This window comes from Peromyscus californicus, unplaced genomic scaffold (assembly GCF_007827085.1).
Source record: "Peromyscus californicus insignis strain IS unplaced genomic scaffold, ASM782708v3 Scaffold_6__1_contigs__length_162567912, whole genome shotgun sequence".
NCBI lineage: Eukaryota > Metazoa > Chordata > Mammalia > Rodentia > Cricetidae > Peromyscus > Peromyscus californicus.
The window spans coordinates 114,927,919-114,948,339 of NW_026294584.1; positions in this window are offsets into that span (position 1 = coordinate 114,927,919).

A 20,421-nucleotide genomic window follows, 5' to 3' on the forward strand; every position below is an offset into this window, starting at 1 on the left:
AGGCTCCGGGCCGCCTCTACTCAGATAAGGAGTAGATACACCAGGGGCACACAGCTCTTCTTTAATCAGAAAGGATTCAGGAGGCATTGATCCCCAAAGCACAGATAATCCTTCAGTGAAATCCAGAGTCTTCGGTCATTAGCAAAGCGAACACCAGAGTGTGTTTTCTCCTGGTAAAAATGGGTATTGTAAATCACCACCTTAAATGCTATAAGAGATTCTCACTGATCAATGATTGAGGCAATGAACTTCAAGACACAGAGCTTGACCTGAACACTGAAGAGCCAGTCCCCTGCCTTAGAAGAAAGAGGGGAAGTCTAGTGAGACCAGCAGCACAGATGTTCTGAAGTGAGACTTGATGTCATAGTTTTCCTTTGCTATGACACTGCCCTCATGTGAACTTCCCAGGAAGCCGAGGGTGAAAGGGCAGAGATGGAAGGCCTCATTTAGCTTGAACGCGCCCTCCCCCTTTGTGCATGTCATAGATGTCTGCTTCTTAATAAATGATGGTGTTGGTTAGTAGTAACTGTCACCTAGGAGACGAGCCTCTGGGCACATCTCTGTGGAGGTTTCTAGATTGGGATAATTGAGGTGGGAAGACTTCAGTGTGGAAGGCACGGTTCCACGGACTGTGGTCTTGGACTGAACGGAAAGGAGTACCAACATCTCTCTGCTTGGGACTGTGGATGGATGGGGACAGACCTGTCAACTGTGACACAGTGTATCCTTGAACTACAGCTGACATCAACCCTTCTTTCCTTCAAGTTGTGTCTGTCTGGAGTTTTTTTCCCAGTAACAAGGAATAACAATGTATTTAAAGGATATGCCCACTGAATGGGGCACCACCTGCTTGCATTAAACCTTTCCCGTGTATGAAGCATAGCCATGATTGCCCTTGGGTTTTGCCTCCAGGCTCTTTTCTGGTGATGGGTTTGGTGAGGGCAAGTGGAAGCAGGGAGGGATAATATCATGTAACGAGCCCGGAGTCAGCTCCAATAACATGGGTAGAATACATGGGCAAGAATTCTGGAGCAGTGACAGTCATTCAGAGAAGGAACTTGAAAAATCTGGAGGTACTTCACAAAGAAACCTTGGAGTCTCTGCCTGAATACCAAGAGACAGGGGACAGGCCAAGAATCCAGGAGGACAAAGAAGGAAGAAGGGAGCTGGGAGCTGAATTGAGAGTAGGTACAGACACACACACACACACACACACACACACACACACACACACACACACACACATCCCAAAGTTCTGGGCATTGTTGTAAGGCAATTTCCTTCAAGTTGAAGCACTCCCCTCCAGGATGGAAGGGGAGACTCATGAACCTCAGAAGGGAAACAAAAGGTCACATGTCTGGGACATGTCGAAAGCTGCTGAGGCCAGGCATGTGGTGAAAGAGTCCCCTCGTGGAGGCCCTGAGAGGCCATTTCGTGAAGCTGTGAAAGGGAAGCTTGCATTTCATTGGAGACCCCGAGATGTTGGACATGCCGGAGCTGTGAGGTATCTGCCAAGGAAAGCTGCAGACAGGGAGTGGAAGCCGGCCAAGAGAGAGAAGTGTGTTGCAGGCCGCAAAGCCAGAAGCGAGGCGCTCTCCAAGTATTTTGACACGAGACGGGGAGTTACAAGATTTGCAGTTTGCCCTGCTGGGTTTCTGTCTTGCTTTGGTCCAATATTTCCTCACTGTGGCCCAATTCCTCCCTTTTGGAATGGCAATGTATAATCTGTGCCACTGTATGTTAGAAGTATGTAATTTGCTTTTTGATATTACAGTTAACATTACAGTTAAGAGACTGCCTTGAGTTTTAGAACAGATTTGAACTTTGGACTCAAAAAAAAAAAAATGGTGTTTTATCACAGCAATAGGGAAGTGACTAACACAGGGCCCCTCCCCAGCAGTATAAAGATGAGCAAACTCTCCGGGGGGCGGGGTGGGGGTGGGGGTGGACTCTGCCCAGCCAAACTGCAAACTACACGGAGGAGGTATGGAGATTGTGGAGTGGTCTGTGAGCTATGCAGAGGGCGCCAGGGTTGCAGCTTTTGAGACCTCCTCGCCTGTGTTGAGGTGGGCTTCTTCAGAATGCAATTGCTTTTAACTTATCCCTGCTCCTTATAACTAACCCCTCATCTAGATTCCTGCTAGTAACCTCAATAAGAACTCGGTTCACCAAGTTGGACCTGGATGCAATTGTTACTTTGGTCTGCCGTGGATTCCCTTTCTGGGGCGAGTCGGTCGGTGTATGTATTGGGTCATCCCTGGGAGGTCTTTCCACACAGCAGGCACTCAGGTGATACACAGAAAAGCCACCTGTAGAACACAGGTTACAGCAGTCTTGGAGTCAAGAGTAGACTGGACTGTAACAAATGTCCAAGATGATCCTGAAAGGATCAGGTGGATCCCCGAGGAGAGCAACTGTTTGCAGGATGAAACCCAGTGTTTTGAAAGACGAGCACAACATTCAGACACCCTGCATCTTCTCCCCCACAATGTCAAACACAGCATAAAGTATTATTAGAGACAGGAAGGAGGGTGGTATGCGAGATCCAAAGAAAGGAGTCCATAACTGACTCAGAGTGGGAAAGACACAGGTGATAGTGTTAGGGAACGCAGCTTCTCAACAGTGGCTATAACAGCAGCCCAGGGCATCAGAGGAGAACGAACAGCACCTTACTGACATGGAGGGACGGAGCAGATGTCCAGTGTGCACCTTGAGTCTGGGGAAGAGGAGCGTTAAGAGATAGGCAGGAAAAGTAATTGAAGAAATGTTAGCCAAAATTTCCCCAAATTTGAAGGAAAACTTAAGCCCAGAAATGCAAGAAGCACAGAAACTTCCAGTGGGCAGGATATACATATACACACACACACACACACACACACACACACACACACACACACACACCACGCATATCATGAGAAAATGGCTGAAAACTAATAATGCAAATAAAAATTTAGAACCAAAATGACCAGCACACAGAACAACATAAAACAATCATAAATTATGGCTGACTTCTTGCAGAAATACTGAGGTCCACTAGAAAGCAAACACTGTCTCTCTACCTAGAATTCTCTGTCCAATGACATTATTATTTGAAATGGGGGAAATTTCTGCAGGACAAGGAGGAATCAACTTCAAACTGACTGGGAAGCACTCCCCACTGGCTGGCTTTCACAGGGCTAGGAAGTGCTGTGCAGGTGGCTGGGGAGAAAAGATACCATCTTAACCAAATGATAGACCCTGCATGTTACAATATGACCTCCAGGCCAGAAATACCCACTGGCGTAACAGTCACATGATTGTCGTGGGGGACTGATGGCTCTCTGTTGGGACTTGAGGCCTGCTTCACAGGAGGGAATTTCATGCCTGCTACTGTAATACTGGTCAAAAGCCCATGGCTGGGGTGGTCATACGCCCGAGGGTAGAACCTGCTACTGTTATTTTGCGAAATGGTCATATTTTTAAATTGCCTTCTAAATGCCTATGTTTATAGCCATAGACCTGGGCTTGCTCTCAGTTTTGGCCAGGGAAGCTTCTTTTTGCAGTGGGCAGTAGTCAATGCTGAGCTACAGAACCAGCCATAGTGCTGAGAACAAGACAGAGTGTTCAGCCCTGAGAGGGACCTCCCCCCCTCCAGCAAGGCCCAGTGAACACTGAGGAAGAGAGGATGGAAAGAATGTAAAAGTTGGATAAGAGGAAGTCTGTGGGATGCAGACTTCTGGAATGGACATGGGCGATGCACTCACGAGCTCCTTCCAGCTATGGGTAGATAGACAATCCATCCGAAGTTCTGGCATAGACGGGGAGGTGTTGGGCAGGCCCTACGGTGAGGAACTACCGACAGCTGGTAGCTGCTGGGAGAAGGAGAACCACTTTTTCCTTGCTCACTCGCTCGCTTGCTTTTGGATGTATGGCCGCTTCTAGGTTTCTCACGCTCCGGTGGACGGCCCCACATGCGTACTCACGTGGATGGGCAGCACTAATATGGCTGAGTGGAGTACCTCAATGATTTAAAAAAGAAGACAACATGAAGTTGGAAGGGAGCCATGTTTGCAAGAGATGATCACGTTTCATTGTACGCATAAAGGAATTTCTCAAAAATTAAAAAAAATCAATATTAATAAAATTGAATAAAAATTAATTCATTTTCCAGGTTATAAAAGCTAACAAAATACATCAGTGGTGGAGCTGCACAAAAACTGTGAATAGAAGTGTTTTGAAGAAGGGAAATGTAACAAGTGAGATGAAAGGCTACATGTGAAGTGAAGAACACCTTAAATGGAACAGTACGGTGGCTCAGCAGGAACATGTACTTGCCACGGAAGCCTGGTGCTGAGTTTGATCCCTGGAACTCACCCAAAGGTGGAAGGAGGGAACTGACTCCCATAAGCTGACCTCTGACCTCTACAGGCATGCCATGGTTCATATGCCCACACACATCAGGCACACACCTGTATGTACATAATAAATAAATTGCTAAAAGAATACCTTTAATGGAAAGCACTACTAAATATAAAGGCTCTTTGATTCATATACAGCTCTCAAAAAAGCAAATTTATTCTTTAAAGCAAAAATAACAATATACTGTATATGTTAGAACATCTGTACAAATAAGGTATAAGATAACAATAACCCAAGGAATTAGAAACAGAAAGCAAATGTGTAAAATCTGCATACAAGTGTGTGCAGTGGTTCAATGTTACTTAAAGGTAGACCATAATAAGTTAACAATGCATATCTTAAACCCTAGTGCTACCTCCAGATAGAACTATTCGTTGAATAAACAAAAGATTTGTTTCAGACATCAAAAGCCCGCCTTTTATGGTGATTGAATGAGGTGCAACATTATCTGGTGGAATAAGACAAAGTCGAAGGCAAGATGGTGGGGACGTGGGACACAGTGAAGTTTCTGCTTCACTGAGCCTAATATAATGCTCCATTTGTTAGAGCATCAAATTAGATTCAACAAGACAAACCTGTAAATTCCAAAGGAAGCAAAATATTCCGGAGTGTCTTCCAGTCAAGACCTCAGCTGGCTTCTTGTGGTGACATTCCATTAAGAAATAGTCCAAATTACATTTTTATGGAAGGGCTGCTATTGACAAAGTGTCCTGGCTACTAACTTCACCACTTGACAGGAAACGGAAATGGTTTTGGAATATGACTTTTCCTTCCCTTTCAAGGCTTGGGGGAGGGGCTGCTTCTTGTATTTCCTCTTGGGTGTTAATATTTAGTCTGCCCAATTTATAAGTGCTGTAGAGTGGACTTAGGGAAAGTCGAACTCAGTGACTGGATGAGGTACTGCTGGGCAAAGGGACCCCATGCTCTCTCAGTCGCAGAGATCATAGAGGGTGTTATTAGAAGTTTCTATTTGTGGTGTGACCCCCCCAAAGGGACATAATCAAAGCATGAATATGTCTCCACAAAGCATGTTCAGCTCCTTCTTTTCACTGGAGGACAGATCAGCGGGTCGCAGAGTGAATTGGGGGTGCGGGCGCAATGGTTTTCAAAGGGACGGCGCTGAGGGGCAACCTCCTCTGCCTTCTTCCATGCAGCAGCTCCTCCCGTCTCGCTAGTCTTCTGAATAGAACCCCATGGCGGGCTGTTTGGAATTAGCTTAACAGATGCATAATTATAATAATCATTTTGCATGTGCAGCGCCCTTTTTTTTTTCCCAGAAAAACTCAAGGCAACATGGTAAGAGAGACAATACCCAGGACCAGCTTATAAATCAGGATTCCTTAGCATGAGGCTGGAGGCCAGACTTGACCTTGAGAGCGTTGGTGGACTAAGACGGTTAGGAGAGCAGCATGGGCATCCTTGGGGTCAGAGAAAGCACAAGACCCAAAACATGAAAAGCAAATTGTTTGACCCATCGATCACTCAATCAATGATTAGGAAGCAGTTCATATCAATAAACATTTCATATTAAGAGGTATTTGATTTCATCAAAATTAAAAGAGGAAATATTCAGCCTTTAACTTTATCAAAAGAAAGAAACAGAACTGGAAAAGAGCTGAATTCTGACCTATGGACATCAGCCCAGAAGCCACGGGTCTCCTCAGACCTATCTTACTCCACAGCTAAAGTCAGTTCTCTGTGAAGAGTCCTGCAGTGGCCAGGAAGACAACCAGATGGCCCCAAAGATGTGGGCATAGAAAGGAGGGCCATTCTCAAACATCAGATTGGCCCCAAGTTTGATGAAGCTAAATGCTAAGGAGACTTTGGGGGAAAAGAAACTCTTGGGTGGCAGTGGCACTTGGAGGCCATTTGGTCCCTCCAGGGAATGAAATACATACCCTGCTGCTTGACAGAAAATACTCTATGGAAACACACTGCTCTTTGATAATGCCACCGTTACCCGCGTGCACGCAACAGAGATTTCTCAGCATAACCGGTAAGAGCAGAAAAAGAGATGGTTTATCATCAGTGACGAAAGAAAAAAATGGCTGAATAAACTATCTGACATCTCCACAAGTAGTTTTCAGACCTGATTGCGCAAAACAAACACGTGGAGAAACCCTCAACACCCTTGCGACCCTCAGCATAGAGGAAACCGATGCCCACCTCCTGGTATGGCGTGTGTACAGCGGTAAAAGAAGAACAGAAAGAAGACAGAAGGATGAAGGATGATGGGAGAAAGCATGAGAGAAGAGAAAGGAGGAGGGAGGGGCAGAGGGAGGAAGAAATGAAGGAAGGCAAGTGGGTTGTGGTGGTTCGTGGCTATGATCTCAAGATTCGGGAGGTAGAAATAGGAGAATTGCTGTGAGTTTGAGGCCAAGTCAGGCTGCACAGTGAGTTCCAAGCTAGCTTGAACTATAGAGTGTCCAGAGCAAGAGACTCTGTCTCAAAAATAAGAAAATAAAATAAAGGGGCAGGGGAGGAAAGGAAAAAGACAAGACCAGATGTGAATTGAGAAACACTGATCTGGTCTATGGAGCTCTACGCCGTACTTAAAAAGAATTGGGATATATATGCATGCTAACAAGGCCACATCTCTAAGATACTCTACTGATTGAAAAAAGATGCAGAAATTGGGTATGGTATAATGGCTTCAATGTAAACATGGTGTTGGCAACCTCTCAAATATCTCGGAGTGGTCCTCATATCCTAATTATCTCCTCCTCTCAAGGAGACTCCTCTCTTGTTGTGTTTGTTGGTTCAACTCACTTGGAGAACACAACCAGTGTGAAGAGTAACGGGATGTGTTTGTGGGCTTGGTTGAGAAGAGGCTGGGTGTACACTCCCCCACACTCTCTTGGCTATCTTACCCTGGGAAAAATCCAGTTCTCTCTTCATGAGGCAGCCCCATAGAGAGACCCTCAGAGCAAGAGAACAGAGCTTACTAACAATAACAACGATGCATTTAGATGTAGAGCCTCCTAGCAAGGGTTCACAATTGGGGGCTGAGATGGTGGCCTGGTCAGCAAAGTGCTTTATTGGAGCATGGAAACCTGCGTTCAATCCCCCAGAATCCACACTCAGAAAATCTGACCTGGTGGATCTGGTGGCATTCACTTGTGATTCCAGGGCTGGGGAGGCAGAGACAGGTGATCCCCGGGGCTCACCGGCCAGGTAGCTTTGGTGAATTCCAGGCCAATGACAGAATCTGTGTCAAAAACCAAGGTGGATGGCACATGAGGAACAATAGCTGAGGTTATCCAATGGCCTTCACATGCAAGTACCCACGTTCAGATTCACGTTTGCACAGGCATTCATCTGCACACAGCTGTGTGCATGCACAAAGTTTTTGTTTTTGTTTTTGTTTTTTTTTAGGAGTCCAAAATATGCAGATGAAAGCGATGATATCTCTCAGAGTTGGTGTGGATATGGGAAGGGTGGGCATGGAACATATTCAGGGGATAGCAAGTGTGTCTGTACAGTTTCCATTTTACTTACTGGGGATTACATTCCTGAGCTGTTGGTCTAATTAAATATTAGCTAGGAGGTTATAGCAGGTTGAAGCTTGCCTTAGGAAAGGCAGCTGGCCTTAGGCTGCCCTGCACTGTGGCTGAACATGAGTTCACAGTGCCCACAGACCGATGTGAATTGCCTTTCCTTTGTTCCTATTCCCTTACTGAACTATTGATGAGGGATGGCTGTTCAGGTCTGTGACCAGCTTTGTCATCAGATTCCACAGGACAGTCTAGAGCATCTGGGGAAGGTGGCTGAGGAACAAAGAGGAAGTCAAATGGATGGAAAGAAAAGGAAGCTGACAGCTGCAGAGGTGACCTTGCAAGACCAAGCCAGCCAGATTTCTTCTCTGGCTGCAGTAGCAACAATTGCAGAGCCACAGACCTCGGCCAGGCTTCCTGGTGTCCTCAAATGCCGGCTATTCTGGCAATGACTTCCAATTCCTAAGAAGGGTGCTCTTGGATCAGGCGATGTGGGTCAACTCTGAAGTCCATTAGGAAATCCCAGGATCTGGTTGATGGTATAAGCAGTGTTATGATGCCAGGGAAGCACTCCCTGACGACTTCTTCATGTTGGCTGGGCACACTGTACTTACCTCACCACTGAACACCATGAGATCAGTGCTATCAACATTCTTAGTCTTCCAAAACTGACTAGAAAAGATAGAGTCCAAATCTTTCCTCTGGAAGTTGAACCCCAGAACACAGTGACTATTAGTGTTTTATGCGCTTGACACTATTTTTGGGATGCCAGTTGGTGTTCCGCTAGCAACTTGGTGGGTGGGCATAGCAGTAGTCTGCAAACTCCATGACTGTCCTCTGGAGAGGTGGTGTCTATGATCCCACCTCTGAGTCTAACTATGACAAATGTCATCCTCGATGACTCCCAAGCCCATCACTGAAGGCTATGGAGACTCTACCTGGCTCTCTAGTGTACTTGTTTTTGGAACCGAGGCTCCCCATCAAGAAGGTAGTACAAGCTACATGGAGAGGCCATGCCCAGACAGCCTGCTTCATAGTGCCAGCAGAACCCAAGTCCTGTCCACCAGACATGTGAACAAAGATGCTGGGGACTGATTTTAGCCCAAGTATTGCCTGACTGTAGCTTCCCATGAGACCTGAGGCAGGAGCTCAGGAAATTTCCAGAAGCACGAGATAATGCACATACCTAGAGTTCAAAGCCACACAATTTTGCGGCAACTAGCTGCCCAGCAACAGCTAGCAGTCCTGTAGAGTTATTAGAGCTAGTGTAAGGCATAGCCAAAGCATGGCAGATGATATTCAACAGAACAAGGGGACAAAGACATGCTCACCCACCAGCCTTCCCAGCTGTTGCAGTCTGAATGTGAGGTGTCTCCCCACAGGCTGAGGGTTTTGTATGTTTGGTCTTGAACTGGGGGTCATGGAAAGGTTACAAGTTGGCTTGCTTCTGGTCTGGCTCCCTGTGTCTTGGCTGGTACCATGTAAGAAGCAGCTGCAGGCACAGATCGGGTCCTCTGCTGTGCCTCCCCCCATGATGGAGTCTAAACTCAGTAAAACTGTAAGCCAGAGTAAGTTCTTCCTGGCTCCCATTGCTTCTGGCAGGAAAGTAACACATTCGCCCTCTGGCACTTTCCAGAGGTAAAAGGTGGAAGGCAGGCTTAGCCAAGAATCTACAGTCACTAGAAAATGAAAGCCAGTGCTGGAGCCATGCCAGACAGTCCAGCACACCAGGCAGGGCCCAAGGTGCTATAAGTGTGTCTTATTTTATCTGTGCAGCAACAGGAAGGAGGCGTTCTATTTACTCTTCGGGGAATATGAGGATTAGTACTGATTGACAAGTTGACAGGATCTGAAACCACCTGGGAGACACATCTCTATGAGGACCTTTCCAGTCTGGATATATGGCAGTATTTGGGTAGGAAAACCCACCCTAACTGTGTTCACTGGCTGAGGTCCTAGTCTGAGTGAAAAGCAGAAATTAAACTGAGTGCTAGTATTCATCTCTCTTTACTTCCAGACTGTATACTGATGCTGACTGTGACCAGCTGCCTCAGGCTTCCACCACCAGGGTGGTGGTGTCCCCTCACAGGACAGGTGGAAATAAACCTTTTCCCCTTGAGCTGTTCCTCCTCAGATATTCTGTCACAACAACAAGAACAGCAGCTAACACAGAAAATACAAAGCAGGGGGAAGGAACGAGTGGCCTGATCATCGCTGGCTCCGTGTGCCCGCAGGCTCTGAATCCATGGATCCAACCACCTGCGTGTTGAAATGTGAGGGAAAATTTGTCTGTGCTGCACATGTACAGTTTTTCTTCTGATTGTTCCCGACAGGCCACAGACCCCACAGCTATTTACATATCATCAACAATGTCATAGGCATTATAAAAGCACTAGAAACGATGGAAAATGTACGTGTACATGTGCACACACACAAGTTCTACTTAAACACTGCACAACTGTATATAAAGGATTTGTGCAACTCTGACTTTTAGGTCCTCCTGTGAGGGTTCACCCCAGATGGCTGCCGACTGAGTATCGTATATTAGGGAATTAACACATGTGCCTTCCAGTACTTCAGATTTCAGCCCAGAACTTTATCAGTAATCAAAACCGTTACTTTTCTGTTGCTGTGATAAAACACTATGACCCAAGCAACTTTTAGAAGAAAGTACTCATCTGGGTGTACGGTTCCAGAGGGATAAGAGTCCATCATGGTGGGGAGGGCACGGGAGAAAGCAGCAGGCATGGTGGTTGTAGCAATGAACTCAGAGCTCACATTTTCGGTGGTAGCATGAGTCTGAGAGAACAAACTGGGAGTAGGGCCAGACCTTAAGTTCTCAAAGCCTGCCTCCAAAATGACCATAGCTCCTATCTCCCCAAACAGTGCCCCCAACTTGGGACCAAATGTCCAAATACATGAGCCTATGGGGAACTTTCTTAGTCAAACCATTATACAAGATTAGAGGGCCAGAGAGACGGCTCAGCAATTGAGTGCTTAGTACACAGTCACGAGAAAGAGGAGTTCAGATCTCAGCACCCACATGACAAGTTTTGTGCCTAGTGCATGCATGTAACTCCAGCTGTGAGGGGTCAGAGACAGGACTGCAAAGGCTTGCTGGTTTCCAGCCTCGCTGAGAGAAGTAAGCCCCGCATTCAGAGAGAGACCCTGCCTCGAATGAATAGGTGGAGAGTGATAGAGGAGAACCCTGGACAGGAGAAGAGTCTTGTTCTTAATCATTTCTTCCTATGTAGTTCCAGTGTGACTGCCAGAGGCGAGCTCACCTTTTCTGGAATCCCCTTGGTGGTGTCATGGCAGTGTGGTTCAGTGGTGATAGGGAATTCGGTGTGTTCGCCTGGTGCAGGAGGTTCTGAGGCTCTTTAGTGTAGGTGCTCATTTTCTTTCTGGAAGATTAGAAAGGTGAATTGGCCCCTGTGGTCAAGTTCCACGTGTTTGAACATTACCTGGAAAACATCAGCATCCACCGGGATGTTGTGAAATATTCCTTTACACTGTGGGAAGATATGTCACTGTCATTGGTTTAATAAAAAAGCTAAATGGCCAGTAGCTAGGCAGGATTTTCAAGGCAGAGAGGATGCTGGGAAGAAGAAGGGTGGAGTCCCGTGGAGTCACAGAGGAAGCAGGAAAGCAGGATGGACAGTATGTAGATGAGGTAATTGAGTGTTGGGGTAGCACATAGATTAATAGAAATGTGTTAATTTAAGTTATAAGAGCTAGCTAAAGACAAGCCTAATCTATCAGCCAAGGTTTCATAATATTAAGTCTCCATGTCATGATTTGGGAGCTGGCCATCGGGACAGAGAAAAATCCGCTTACACTGGGAAACTTCTACGAAGGACTATTTCATATTTATTTAAATAAATGTTTTTATTTATTTTATTTGTGTGTGTGTGTGTGTGTGTGTGTGTGTGTTGTGTGTTGTATACATGTCTACCTGTGTGTGTGTGTGTGTGTGTGTATGTGGCGATCAGAGGCCAATGTCAGGTACCCCCTCGGTCACTTTGCTCCTAACTTTTTGGGATAGGGTTTCTCACCGAACCCGGAGCCCACTGACTAAGACTGGGTGGCCATGAACCGCTAGCGAGACTCCTGTGTCAACCTCCTCAGCACTAGGATTACAGGTGTGTCCACCACGCCTGGCTTCGTGCATGGGTGCTGGCGATCTGAACTCAGGTCCCCACGCTTTTATCTCAAGTGCGTTGTCAACTGAACCAGCCCTTTAGACCCCAAGGAAGGAACTGTGCTTGGGGCAGAAGGGTAGTGCTTGGCTCAGGCAGCTGAGCAGGCTCCTTGGGGTGTCTTTCAATCCAGGCAGCTGTACAGGGGAACAGATGTCAGAATAAGAAGGTGTCCCCAGCTCTAGGTCCCTCCTGTCACGTGCCCTCTCTGCCTCTGCTGTCCTGGTTCCCTCTGGCTGTCACTTCAGAAGTTTTTCTCCAGGGTCTCCTGCTGGTTCTTCATTTTACCTTCTGGCTTCTGGAGCTGATCTCAGGGCGGGATTCTGAGGGGTCTGTCCTGGATCCCGTCCCTCCAGGTGGGAGCCATAACTGGTGCTGGTTGGATGAGCTAATAGGATCAGTCAGGCTTGAATCGCTCTTGGCTCGGCAGGGAGGGAGGGTGTTGCTAACATTGGCCAGACAGGAAGAAAGAAGAGCTGTGAGCATGTATGACAAGGCCACAAGGGAGTCCGTTTCAAGGCCAGGTAAGGGGCAGTTGGGAGACGACCCAGTGAATTTGCCCTTTACCGCTATGCCGAGCTGTGCAAAGATTTCCTCATAGGAATCCCTGTGGTGTGGCTGGAAAAGGACTTGAAAAGAGAGGAGCCTGGGAGCTAGACATGACTGAGCCTGGTGTGGCACTTTCGATGCAGAAAAACATGAAAAGAACCTAAGCATCTCACAATGGGGTAATGGTTCAGCATATTACATCAGACATGAGCATGTACAAGAGGTGATCGCTGAGAGACTCAATGGCAGAGTGGAACAGTTACCGGGAAATGTTGAGAGTGAGGGGCAGATGGACCTGGAGACAAGGCTCAGAGTTTAAGAGTGCATGCTGCTCTTCCAGAGTGTTCAATGGGGTGGATAGAGCAACCGCTACCTCAACAGAGGCAGCTTGTCCTTTATTAGAACAGGGAAGGGCGGCGGGCTCTCTCAGGGGATGGACACTATGTGCCCAGGCCCAGTGGACATGACAGTTTATAGGGCAGCAAGGGGGGGAACTTCTGTAGTGGAAAATTCCACCTGGAGATGTTTTCCCTATCTGAAACTCTTTGTTTTAGCTCATTAACCCTTCATAGAAGACCCAAGTTTGGTTTCTACCATGCCTGCAACTCTAGCTTCACAGGTGACCTATAACTCCTTCCAGGATGCATCATCCCCAGGGACCTGAGATCTCCCAGTAGGCTCTACTCTCCATGGTTCCTTAAACTCCCAATTGTGTTATCCCAGGAAATGAGCCTTTTGGAAACATTCTAGATCCAACCATCAATTCCCAGCACCCATGCCTGTAAATCTAGCTCTGAGACATCTGACACCCTATTCTGGTCTCCTCAGACATCCTCACACATGTCACACATGCCGACTCCCCTACCCCCCACCTCCACAAACACATAGCTGCCTTGGGTTGTGGGATTCTTTCTTTCTTTCTTTCTTTCTTCCTTCCTTCCTTCCTTCCTTCCTTCCTTCCTTCCTTCCTTCCTTCCTTCCTTCCTTTTTCTTCTTCCTCAGTGTTCTGTCCAGAAGAGGGCACCAGATCTCATTATAGGTGGTTGTGATCCACCATGTGGTTGCCAGGAACTGAACTCAGGACCTCTGGAAGAGCAGCCAGTGCTCTTAACCACTGAGCCATCTCTCCAGCCCCCCTCCTTTCTTTCTTGTATCTTTATGCCTTTTTTAATCCATATTTTTATACACTGACCATGTCTTTCTTTGGTGCTTACAAATAAAAATAGCTAATAATACTTTCCATAAAATAAACTTGCAAATATTTAAGAATCACTTGAGGAAATATTAATAAACAGTATGCCCAGAATTTCAGGGTTAGTGCCAGTGGTCCTCTAAATGCCATAACAAATTGCCTGTTTAGGTAGTGCTGGTGCCTGAGTGGTGGGACTTGTGACTAGTGGACAGTGTGTCGTGCAGAGCAGACTCACTCAGCTCATGGGTAGACAGAGAAAGGGGGTAAAGAAGACATGCATCTCTTGGATTCCCCTTCCAGGATGCATCCCTGATGACCTACCATCTCCCAGCAGGCCCAACATTCTAAATCACGCCCATTCTGAGGACTGATCCTTTGGGGGAACATTTGAGATCTAACCAGAGGAGAAATCAACTCCTAATAGTTGATGTAAGAGGTAGGGATAGATGGGAAAGAAAAGAAGAATGAATCTTCAAAACCCAAACTTGTTTCTTTTCTGAAAAAAAAAAAATTTTTTTTTTTTTCTGGATGGCTTTATGCCGGGCTTACTCTGTAGCCTAGGCTGGCCTCAAACTCATGATCCCCTTACCCCAGACTTCTGGTGCTGGGGTTATAGGCATGTGCTATCCCATAAGCTTCATGGAGGCCAACTAAGTTTTACAAAGTCACGGGCCAGCAAGGTGATAGAATCGGCCTGGCGCCCCGCTCTTCACGCTGCAGTACAGCAGAAGGAAGTACAGGAAGGCCTTCTGTTTCTTTGCTTCCCCATTTGAGACCTTCAGGAGAGGGGCACACACTGTAGATCTTCCAATAAGAGTCTCCTGGAGAAGATAGAATGGTAGCGTACCTCTAGGAAACACAAAAGGACTTGAGGAGCTTGGAGGCCTTGATAGAAGAGTCAACCAGCTCAGGTCCTCGGAATATAACCCAGAGCTCAGGCTCATAGAAAAGTGGAACCAGGGGCAGGAGATGCAGTTGTCCTGAGGAGATGGCAGCCAGCGGATGGCTGCTACCACCTAATGTCCCGTCTGCTGCTTTTACAGATGTAGTCACTTAAGAAGTGGCCAAACCGGTCAAGGCTGGTAACTGGCAATGCAGTGCTCTTTGGGGGCCATTATATGCCAATGTGTCATGTGCTATTTAAAGAAGCAGGCGCCTCAGTGGAGAGGAAGGACCAGTGCTGTCTCCTAGAAACACACATCAGTAAGACCATCACAGCGGGAGGGGTGTGAGGACTCTCATATGATGCTGCAAAATCTGCTAGCTTTAACCACTCCAAACCCTACCACCTTTAAAGACATTTTTAGGAAAAGAAGAACCTTTGCATTTTCACACACACACACACACACACACACACACACACACACACACACACACCTCATATAACTTCATTTCTGTTGCCCTGAGCCTGAGGTTGCCAAGGAGACAGTTACCAGCAGAGTAAGCTGTTGGTGAATAATTAATTGTCTCTCCACAGTGAGGCTAGAAGGAAGAACTTCTCAGAGTGTGCACTCGGGGCTCAGGCAAGCTGCTGTCTGTTCAAAGTGGCAGGACTACAAGGGGCCTGGGAGACAGCCACAGGAAGGCGGGTGTGGGGGCACCCGTCAGCCCTCCAACCTAACTGGAAGCAGTCAAGGCCATGATCAACACATATTCCCAACCCCTGACTATTGCCCTGCAGGCTACCCAGCATCATCATTTGCATTTCCTAGCAGCCTGAGGATTCCTGTCAGTCACAGAAAGAATACAGGGAGCTGTATTCACCCCACAAGTGATGAAGCATGCCATGTACTGGTGCCCTGTGCCCCAGGGGGGGTTCAGACTCACTCACCCAAGGTGGCTGCTTGCCAACCCCCTCATTAGAGGCTTCTTTCTTTCCCCAGCTCACTTCCCCACTCTCTCAGTCAAGCGTTCTACAGTCCCCCTGCCCCCACTCCACCACCACCTAAGTTCCTTGCATGCAAAGCCTCAGTGTGGTGGTATTGTGTTCCCCAAAATATTGTGTACCCTATTAAACTTATCTGGGGTCAGAGACAGAACAGCCACTAGATACAAAGGCTAGAAAATGGTGGCACTCACATCTTTAATCCTAGCATTCCAGAGGCAGAAATCCATGTGTTCAAGGACACAGCCAGGCATGGTGACTCACGCCTTTAATCCCAAGAAGTGAGCCTTTAATCCAGGGAGTGGTGGTAGAAAGCAGAAAAGTATATAAGGCGTAAGGACCAGAAACTAGAAGCATTTGGCTGGTTAAGCTTTCAGGCTTTCGAGCAGCACAGTTCAGCTGAGATTCATTCTGGATGAGGACTCAGAGGCTTCCAGTCTGAGGAAACAGGATCAGCTGAGGAATTGGCAAGGTGAGGTAACTGTGGCTTGTTCTGCTTCTCTGACCTTCCAGCATTCACCTCAATAACTGGCCACAGGTTTGATTTTATCAATAAGAACTTTTTAAGATTCCTGCTACACCTCAGTTATGCTCCCGAGGCAGCTGAAGAAAGATTCCGTACTGTGAAGTAAGACCTGTCTGTGTACGTCAGCCAGGCGGGGGTAGTAAGAGCAAGCGATGGGGTCTGCCATTTCTGCCGTCCACCCCTTCTGCATAAAGGAACTGTCCTGCAAAGGGGCCAGTGTCACAGGCTCTGCTTTTCACTTTTACCTAATGTCTTTATAGGTAGGTCATGTTATGCCGAGTTCTAACGGTGGCATGTGCTGAGCCTGTAATAATGCATGCCCACGGGATTTAAACAGACCCGTTCCCCCAAAGTGCCGAAGCCCAAACCCCAGAAGGAGCTGTGTCTCTTCAGGGATGGGTGCTGATTACAACTTCGTGGTGACAATCTTCCAATTCCCAAATGAACTTTGCGGGTTAAAGAGTCAATTTGAAGAAGCCCAGAGGTGTCTAATTTCTTGACATCGTTACACTGGCTATGTAACTCTTTCCCTGAAGGAACGGTCCTCTTTATTGAGTTGTTTGCTTTACAAGGTTTATTAGGGCTGTTTCATTTCCGTGGCCACAACAGCCGACAGAAACTACTGACGGAGGTGGGTTTATGTTAACGTGCGGTTTTAGAGGCTTTAGTTCATTATGGAGGAGAGGAGGCATGGTCCCAGTCCGTGGAGGTAGGAGGAGTGTGGGCAGAGGATCCTTATATCATCGCAGACCAGGAGAGAGAGAGAGAGAGGAGAGAGAGAGAGAGAGAGAGAGAGAGAGAGAGAGAGAGAGAGAGAGAGAGAGAGAGAGAGAGAGAGAGAGAGAGAGAGAGAGAGAGGGAGCCAGGAGCCAAAAAGTAACCGTCAAAGGCCCATGCCCAGTCACCTATTTTCACACGGTCCTTCCTCCTAAGGGACCCACAGCTCCTCAGGCACAGAACCGCCTCCGAGGAAAGCAGTTAAACAAGAGGAGGACACTTCACATTCAGTCTTGTGCAAAACCCACAGCTCTCACCTTAAAGGGAAGAGGAAATAGTTTCTTATGGAGCCATTTTGAGTGAGCAAGCCCAGGGACACAGATTTAGGGTCTCCCGAATTCCTGTCCCGACGGGGAAGCAGTTCATAGTTGTACAGAAGAAAGAAAGCCGTAAACCGAGGTAAGTTTAAAATACACTGGTGGGTACGTCAGAGAGGTGGTTACATCAAGATGGGAGAGGTTTTTCTATAGGCTCCAAATGCGATCTGATGACGTTCTTAGCTTTTGGGTTGGTGGAAGCCAGTGGTCTGCTAAGTCAACAGATTCCAAAAGGTTTTTTTTTTTTTTTTTTATTCTATTAGTCACAGGATGTTAGTTCAGACACAGAGGTGGGCAAGGGATGGCTGTTCTGGAAGGTTTAGCACCCCAAATAAGGTATTCAGTCTCTGGACCTGCAACATCCCAACTTCCCCAACAGTTCTAACAGTCAATCAGTATCTGCAGACATGGCTTCTTTTCATGAGTTTTTGTTCTCACAACACAAGGTCACTATCTCCATTCCAGGAAATGCTGCTAAGAAATACTAGAAGATGGTCTTTTTCTTCAGACTCTTATTAGAAAAGTCATTTTAAAATGCCAAAATATGGTGCCATAGAGACAGATGGATCTTGGGGCCTTGATGGCCAGCCACTCTAGCTGAAGTGATGAATTCCTTGAGGAAGACATCCCGATGTCAATCTCTGGCCTGCAGAGATGCCAGCATGGACAAGAGCACTTGTGCACACACACACACACACACACACACACACACACACACACACACACACACACACACACGTACCCACAAATAAAATGCCAAAATACAAGATCACCAGTTGGGGCTGAGAGGTCTGTGGGCTGTGTCCAATTCCCGTGAGCTAGCCTCTCCAGCAATATTGTTCATGAAAATGAACTCTTAGAAGAAATGTCAGCTTCGATGGTCTGAAAATGAACTAGAGGGGTGAAAAGGCATGTTAGCTAAAGGTCCTCATGCATTTTGAGGATGGGATGAGAAAACATTAGAGCCTGTTTCCTCTGTGTCAGTCACTTGGTTCCATCTGTTACGGACACAACCTAAAGTGGAGAAAGGTGGGTGGAGTGTGGCCCACACAACTCTGACTGATGATTGATGGCCACTGTCCTCACCGTGGCTCTCCCCAGTTGGCTGGCTCACAACTGAAGGAGAAACTTCAAGATGGAGCCACTTCCTGTATGCTCCACCCTCCCTGAGTTTTCATCTCAATGTTTCACAAGGAGTATCTCTGCAGTCTGTCCTCCTGAGCCCAGAGCGACACTTGGTGAGAGCGACACTTGGACTGACCATGTCACCCCGAGAAGGGATAACTCATGAAAAGCAGCTGATTTCCACCTTGTTTTACCACGGCATCATTCCACATTCTGATTTTCTTGTTAATTAAGGTTGAGGCTGGGGCATCTGGATACAGGGGAGAGAAAGCAGAAGTACTTAGCCTCCCAAAACTCAACCCCCCCTTCTGTCTTTGTTATCTGATAACAATAAATAGCTTGAGGAAGAATTCTCTGACGTGAAGGAAAGCTAGAGACCAGTAACTAGGATTTTGATTTTCACGCTCAAAGCCCAAGCTTGCATGCTCAGAAAGCTATAACTCACAGCTGGCCTGGGAGATGAGAACGTAGGTATATCCCAGCCTGGGCTTTTGTGGCTTCTCCAGGTAAGTGTTCCAAGGACAAATGGACACAGGTGGAAGGTCTCCTAACTTCCTTCTGATTTTTTCCAGTGCCTTTGCCTCAGGACTGAAGAGCTACACATTCTACGAGGCATACTGAAATCAACCCCCAACCTGACGTGCTGGCTCATACTCAACACGATTCATGGGCTCACCCTCTGTACCTTCTGATGCGCCAAAGAGCTGTGAGAGATGAGCACCTCTCAATCCCTCCTTTGTGTTTTTGAGACAGAGTCATGCAGCCCAACCTGGCCTCAAATTCACTTTATATCAGAGGCTAACCTTGAACTCTTGGTCCTCTTGCCTGCCCCTCCCAAGTGTATGTACACTTGGTGTGCCCCATCACGCTAAACTCGGCCTCTTTATTATGAAAAGGGATCTCAAGGTTCCTAGAAGAAATGGGGTCACCTAGAACCTTCCATAGTGAACAGAAGCAAGAATCCCCTTCCAGGAATGCATGGAGTATCCAACCCCCCTCACTTACTTCTCCGTATGAAACACACACAGGTTTAGGGCTAAAGACTTTCTTCTGCACCAGTTCATTTCAAGAGTGGTTAAGGAGTCGACCACACGAGAGACTTCTCCATTGTCACCCAAAGCAGCACACTGCAAACATAATATAGTGACTTACAGATGCGCTTGGGTGACAACCAAGTCTCTTTGCCAGACTCTGAAATATCCTAACCTTTCTGGATTCTTAAGATTAAGATGTTTCCCCTGCCCAAACTCCAACTGTCACCCTCATTGGTGAGCTGTCTTACAGAGTGCTGATGAGCAGAATTATATCACACCTATCCATTTCTTTCAATCGGTAGCAACGTTTTCTTTTTCACAGAGGGTGAAAGAAGGAGTGTCCTTAGCTATTGACTAATTTGTACAAAATTACCAAGACCCAGACCAATATAATAGTGGATTTATTTGTTGTTGACCCCAGTACAATTCTGGGTATATGGTGGAGGGGGACTATAAGTCACAGTTAAATGCACAAGCAGATGGACCAATTTAGCTCCTGCACTCACTGGCTAAGTTCCAGCTTGCTCTTGAAGTTACTGTGGGGACTAATGAGGTGACAGTAGCCTCTTCTGGCGGCCGTTGGGCTTTCTGCACTTTTAGTTACTCATTGTCAAAAAGGTCCCCAAACACCAAATGGAAAATTCCAGAAATAAAGATTCCTAAGTTTCAAATAGCACTGATTACAGTACCTATTATTCTTATTCTGCTCTAAAATTAGTTACTGTTGGCACTCTCCCCACTTGGCCTTATTTGTCTGTGAAGCTTTAACCATAAGTTTAGGAGTACAGGAAGAAATATAGGCTGCAGACAACTCGGCGCTATCCAGGCATTGTGAGAGACCTAACATATCCCGTGGGCCAGGGGTGGGGACACCATAGCATATGAAAAGCTGTGGGCGTGCTGATCACTTTTTACAAGTGCTCCT